Consider the following 6509-nt stretch of genomic DNA (forward strand, 5'->3'; position numbering starts at 1 on the left):
CGCAAGGAATTGAAACTCAATCCTACGGTCCCCTACGCTTGATCAGGCTCACGAAGCGTTCTCGGTTGGATTCAAACGGTTGACCCTTCCCACTACCGATTTATGTCGTCTGTCGGATTTCGTAGATACAACGGGTTCTCTCCAACTCCTTTTGAGGTTACGTCCCTGGCTTAGTGGCCAGCATTTTTAATTTTCATGATGAAGCTTTCCACATTGACACTCCAAAAGGAAATTATAAGAAATTCGAGCCGCTATCGTTTTCGGTTCGTCACTTACACTGAAGCCTTTCTACGATGAACAATTTCTCTTCATCGAACCGTGTAGCAAGATTAATTGCGCGTTGGCGCTTTAAACTTCTTCTTAAGTCTGCTGTAGAACGTTTTTGACTCGAGGATCAGCGCCTTACCCCCGCACAAATTCACCGCGCGTTTTTCAGTTTGCATTTTCTGTGCTAAAGGCTGCAATTTCAAGTACGCATTAAACACCTTTTATCAGGGAAAAGCACTTGCAAAACATAATAAACTCGTCAGATTGTATTCGTTAATCGATTTGAAAGGAACTTTGAGAGTCGAAGTATGACTAGAAAACTCTACTTTGCACTATGATTTACGACACCCGGTCATCTTCTACAGCGACTTCCCTCTCGCGGAACTTATTATTGACTGAGCTTCAGAGATCCGATCAACTAATGAGGGATCTTTCTGTTGGAAAATTTATCTAGTCTCGCTGTAGAAATTGAGGCATGCATGAACTCCCAGTCTTTACTTCCAATCACGGGCGATCCCCAAGATCTCGCACCTGAACTCCCGATGATGTTCTCGTAGGCAGAACATGAGAACGAATTCCCGGTGCAACAACTTCGGGTAATGAACTGCACTATGTTACTCGCTGGCGGTTTGCTCAAGCAATGCGTGGCCAGTTTAGAAAACGCTAATCTTATAACTACTTCCATACACCGTTAGGATGGATGACAAATATCAGTCCCGGACAGGTTAGACTTGTTCGATCTGCCGCTGTTGAAACTTACTTTTATGATCTAAAATTTCTCCATTGCCACCTGATGTTGGTTACTAGTTGTGCGCTGTCACAATACGGCCAATTGTGCTCCATGGCGGGCGGAACTGAATTTCTTAGTTATGCACGGAAACTTATTGTGTGCATTATGGCGGGCGGCACTAGACTTTTGACAACCATACGTGGAAGATTCTAGCGAGTGTAGTTATTCCTTTCATTGAACCAATTTAAATCAAGTTTGCTTTTCCAGACCATTTAGTATTTTAGTATTTTTAATTTAAAGCCAGTATTTCTTTAGCTTTCGGTTTTTGTTAAGTGATTTTACCGACTTAATCGCCTTCGGGTGTTATGGGAAGTGACGAGCCGTATGGCGTATGACTTCCGTTCGCGTCGGGATCGGTCGCTATTATACGATCGTCGTCGTAACATCCTGAGGCTAGATCTTTACTAATTTTTCAAAACAACCGAGGACACATATTCTGGATCACTTCCAGAAGGCATTTCGAAGCATATAATTTTATTTGTAAATGGTTTTAATAACCAATGCTATGATGAGAGTTGAAAAAACCCTGAAATGTTAAGAGGAGTATGGCTTGAATTAATAAAAACTTACAACCCAAATATCTTGAAACTATTCAATTGGGGGGGGGGGGTGAACTCTAATTTTTCGTAATCAGCAGAACATTCTACGGAAAATTGAATAAAAAATTCGGCCCAAATAGAATTGTAAACAGGATTGCCCCTAACTCCTCCACTATTTGGTATCTTTGCCTTTGAATGACTCATCCGGCGTGAGAGAGAATATTCATCTCAGATTACATATTTAGGCCCAAAATTAACATCGTATAGTTAAAGAAATAGTTCAAAATGCAGAAATTAGATCTTACATTAGCATTCTATACGTGGAAGATCTATCTGAGCGAATTGCGAGAATTCTCGAGCATAATGAAAGAACTACGTCATTTAGAAACAGAGAGACTTTACGTTGGTCTTGAAGCCCAATAAAAACGATTTAAATTTCAAAAGAGCAATATCGTTTATGGTATTTGGTTAGGAGTACGGAAATTCTTGCAAGTGAATATCACTATCGTGAACGTCTGGTGATGGAAATGGGGCATATTGCTATCAACGTCTATTAAAAATTAAAGCGCCTTTCTTTCGAATTTCGTAAGTCGTTAAACTGGAGGACCTTTGAGAATGCGTTTTCATTTTTCTTCCTGATTTGAAAGAGAGCGGATGGCTCTATTTTTACGACAAAAACTATCCTGCTATATTAAAATAAATCTGTTCTATAATTTTTACCCATCTTCCTTTATTTTGTCATCTTTAACTTCCTTTCAAACTTAAAAGTATGTGTCCTTGTTCAACGTGCTTGTGAATATTATGGTTTTGGGATTATGGTGTGATTCACTTCGCCGCAACCACCTCACCTTTTGTAACAAAACAGAAAGAACACACAGAGCGGGAGCTGCTAGAGAGACGGAGAGGAAGGCGGAGAGATTTAGAAGGAGTGAGAGAGATAAATAGAAACTGCTCTACATCAAAATACTAAGTTGATGCGTGAATTCTTTTTTTCCATATATTGCATACCAAAGTTTTAATTTCAATTTGATTAATTCTTAATTGATTTTTTTCTGTAATGACATATATAACTGCAGATTAGACCCTAATGCCAATAAAAAAACCTTCAGACCAATTTAATAATTTGGTCAATTCAATCCGATATCTTTCAAAAGAGCAGTAAAGATGTCACTGAACAACTTGGCTATGGTGTGCGTATCTGCGTCTAGAAGGCATATTTTTTCCTTTCGATTATTACATAAAAAATAGAATTTTTCCCGAAATAAAACGGTCTTCACCGCAAATCTTTCTAGTCTTTAGGTTATGCATACCAAAATCTAAACAAAATGACTTTTCTCTTTCACCTCAGTTTCAGGATCGGAATTTCTCCATCATATCGCAATATCTGTATCGCAAGACTGCTCTTTATCCACGAGCGGAATCTGCATTGTACAGAAAAAGTCAGACAAAATTCCACATTTTTCTTAAGCTTTCGTCTCTTATATTTCAATTGTTATACTTCTACTTGATATCGCATAATACCAGAAAGTTTTATACAAATATCGTTGTCGGAAGACTGCGTTTTATCTACTCACGCCCTTTCACACGCACGAAGAAAGAGCTTGGATAGATAAATACAAGCAATTACTGAAAGAAAATCCGAGAATATATTTTTTAAAAGAAAGTCGAGAGGAAGGTTAGAATTTTTTTTCTAATATGAAATATAGCTTATTTCATTAAAATTATAATTATGGTATTTGAACAGAGTTATTACCATCCAAAATCGTATATATGTAGATACTATAATTCAGGGTAGTCAGATTTTCAAAACGAAAGTTGGAAAAAGGAAATAGAAGTGTATTCACTAGAAACTTAATTACCCAGTCACAGCTAAAGGGCTGGTCGAGTAATAAGGAGCGCATAAATCTTTGGAAAACTCACAAGTCTGAGGATCAAATAGATCTCCTACTTTAGAATCTCAAGCAGCCGTTACCGCCAGTCCAGTACAATAGCGCTATTGAATCCTCGCCAGTTTTCAATCGCGCAATGCTCTTCTTCTGGGAAAAACTATATCTAGAAGATGAAGGGGAATAAAAGGACGGTAAAAGAATATCCGTGAAAATCTTTCAGGTTGAGACACTTTCAAGTTTGTTAATATATGAGCGTCCAGCTGTTACTCCTGAACCAATGCTATGCGACTTAAGAGTTTGATTTGACTACTATAAAAGAATACAAAACGATACTTGGCATCGTAAGTGATTTTAAATGATAAAACTTTGAAAAATAACAAGCAGGAATGGGGATGGAAAGTTAGGGGGTGCATCGCATGCCGGAAAGAACTACTTCCCTTTCGAGACTCATTTCACTTGACCCTCTTCTTAATTGCATCTTGTTGAAAACTACAGTGCCACAAAGCTACAAAGCCAAACTCTCAAAAAATAAAAATAAATTCTTTGAAATATAGTTTAATTATCCGGGTCAGTTTATAAACTCTGACACACTTATCGGAAATCATTCAAGTCCATCATTTCGAGATATCTTAGAAGTGTCGCTTTAACCTTCTTTTAGGTAATACCGCGGATGAAACTGATGCGTTTTGATGACAAAGTAATAGATGGGTGTTTGACAAGGTTCATATAGTTCATAAAATTGATACCCTTTTTAAGTCAGCCTTCAAACATCTAGAGTAATTCTGCAACGATGGACTCTACGTCTATACCTGCATTTATTTTTCATCTTTCGATGTTACCTTTGTTTCCAACGCATATAACTTAATGAAAAAATAAAAACACTAAGGCATATCATGTATGAAAAAACTAATTCCTCACAATTCAAGTTTCATTTTTATTACAGGTAAAACTGACTTTACAACCTTTGTTAATATCTTAATAAATCAGGAGTTCAATGGCTATTCATTACTTGATTTATTCTTTATCATACTTACACAGATTTTTTAGGATACACTTAAGAAATTCAAATGGACATGAAAGTCAAGTTTTAATAGTTGGAAAGATGACATTGTCCTACTTTATTTAATTTCAACGAATTAATGAACGAAGGAGTAATAGAAAGTTATTCCTTATATCCCAATTATATAGTTTAAAAACTTTGCAATTACATTTATGTGGTATATTTAATTGATATTTTAATAAAAACGAATTTAATCAAATTAATTGGATATGGAGCTACTGTTCAGCCTGGATGCGAAACCTAAATCCGTTATCTTATTCGTGATAGGAATGATAATTTCATTTCATTTAAGCATGAGTTGCCTTCACGAATAATATTGAATAATACAAAGGGACCCAGGGTAAGCAAAATATTTACGAGGTGTGTTACAAGGTTTACTGTGGGAATTCAGGGATCTAATTGGCGTATGTAATTGGAGCATAAAAGCTCATTGTTGAATACATGTTGGTTTAACATCACATCCTATATTTAGAATGGGTGTAATGAAAAAGGTTTTTTAGATAATATTTTTTCATCACGATGTCAACGATATATTAACTCATATAAAAGTATTAAGGAGGGTTTGGCGTGAATACTGTCTGTCAAAAAAATATAGGCACCTCGACTTTCGTACAGATTTTCGTGAAAATCTGAGCAGAAAAAAATGAGACAACATGCATATTGCTGGTGAATCTTTTGCCACTACTGATACAGAGTTACAAAATGTTCAGATGATTAGCGATTATTTCCTGGTGAGTGAAAGGTGAAAAAGTTAATAAGTTATTAACAAAAACGTAGGGAGGTGTCATCTTCGAAACTAAGGAACGTACAGAGATTATTTTTGAAGCAAATTACACATTCTTGGCTTCTGGCAATGTTTAATGTGTTTTCAGGTAGCAAAAAGTTGCCCTTGACTGTTTAAAACATTATTTTCTTCTTATAAAAATACAAAAGATGTCAAACAATCGAGGCAACCGCATTCTCAGCAGGTACATTGCTGGCGCTACTGCTATACCTGCAATACGACCTTCTCTCGTACTCAGGCAGTTTACGCAGTCCTTAAGCCCTGATGCAAAAAGATGGATACAGTTGCCTCGATTATCGTAAATTCTCTTGTTTTTTCCTAAGAAAAAAATAATGTTGTAAAAATTCAAATGCAATTGTTTGTTCATTGAAAATACATACAAAACTGTCAAAAGACAAAAAATTTGTATTTGCTTCAAGAATCATCTCTATACGCTCCCTAGTTTTGGAGATGACACTTGCCTACATTTTTGTTAATAACTTGATAACAAATAATTATTTTTGGCTCTAAATTTAACCATTGTGCACAGAAATGATCAACGAAGCCTTATATTTTGTTCAGAATTTTCATAACTTATTTTAAGTGACTTAGAGCCATTTAAAATTGAGTGTTCAGAAAGTGATCATATAGATTACGTTACTTTTTCACTTTTCATTTGCAAGGAAACAATCGCTAAGCATCTGAACATATTAAAGCTGGGGCTTAGCTACGTCACTTTGTAAGTTTCGAATAACATGCAAAATTGAAAAGTCACATGGAGTTGTGTGATTAGTAAGAACTCTTAAGCCTGATTACGAGATCTTGGACCTTTTTTTTAGAAATAGTATACTGTCAGGTCTGGCAGTTCTGAAAAATCTTTAGAATATATCCTGAATCCTCTGTCAAAATTATTTCTATTTGAGTGTAGCGTTACATTCAAGCTTCCATTCAAGATTTTTTTGACACCCTTCCTCCGTCTTCTTACGAAAGATTTCATATTTTTTACTCCAGGTGTCCCTCACCGATTTTGATGAAACTGCAATATGTTGTAATACATCGAAAAATAAGAGACACGTATTTTTTTTTATCGGCCATTAAGCACTTTTAAGGGATGAAATCCACCCCTGAAATCCACCCTCGATATTGGTTTTTTTCAAATATCTTGAGAACGGATTGAGATAACTTCACGAAATCAAAACCA

Source organism: Belonocnema kinseyi, chromosome 8 (assembly GCF_010883055.1).
Source record: "Belonocnema kinseyi isolate 2016_QV_RU_SX_M_011 chromosome 8, B_treatae_v1, whole genome shotgun sequence".
Lineage (NCBI taxonomy): Eukaryota > Metazoa > Arthropoda > Insecta > Hymenoptera > Cynipidae > Belonocnema > Belonocnema kinseyi.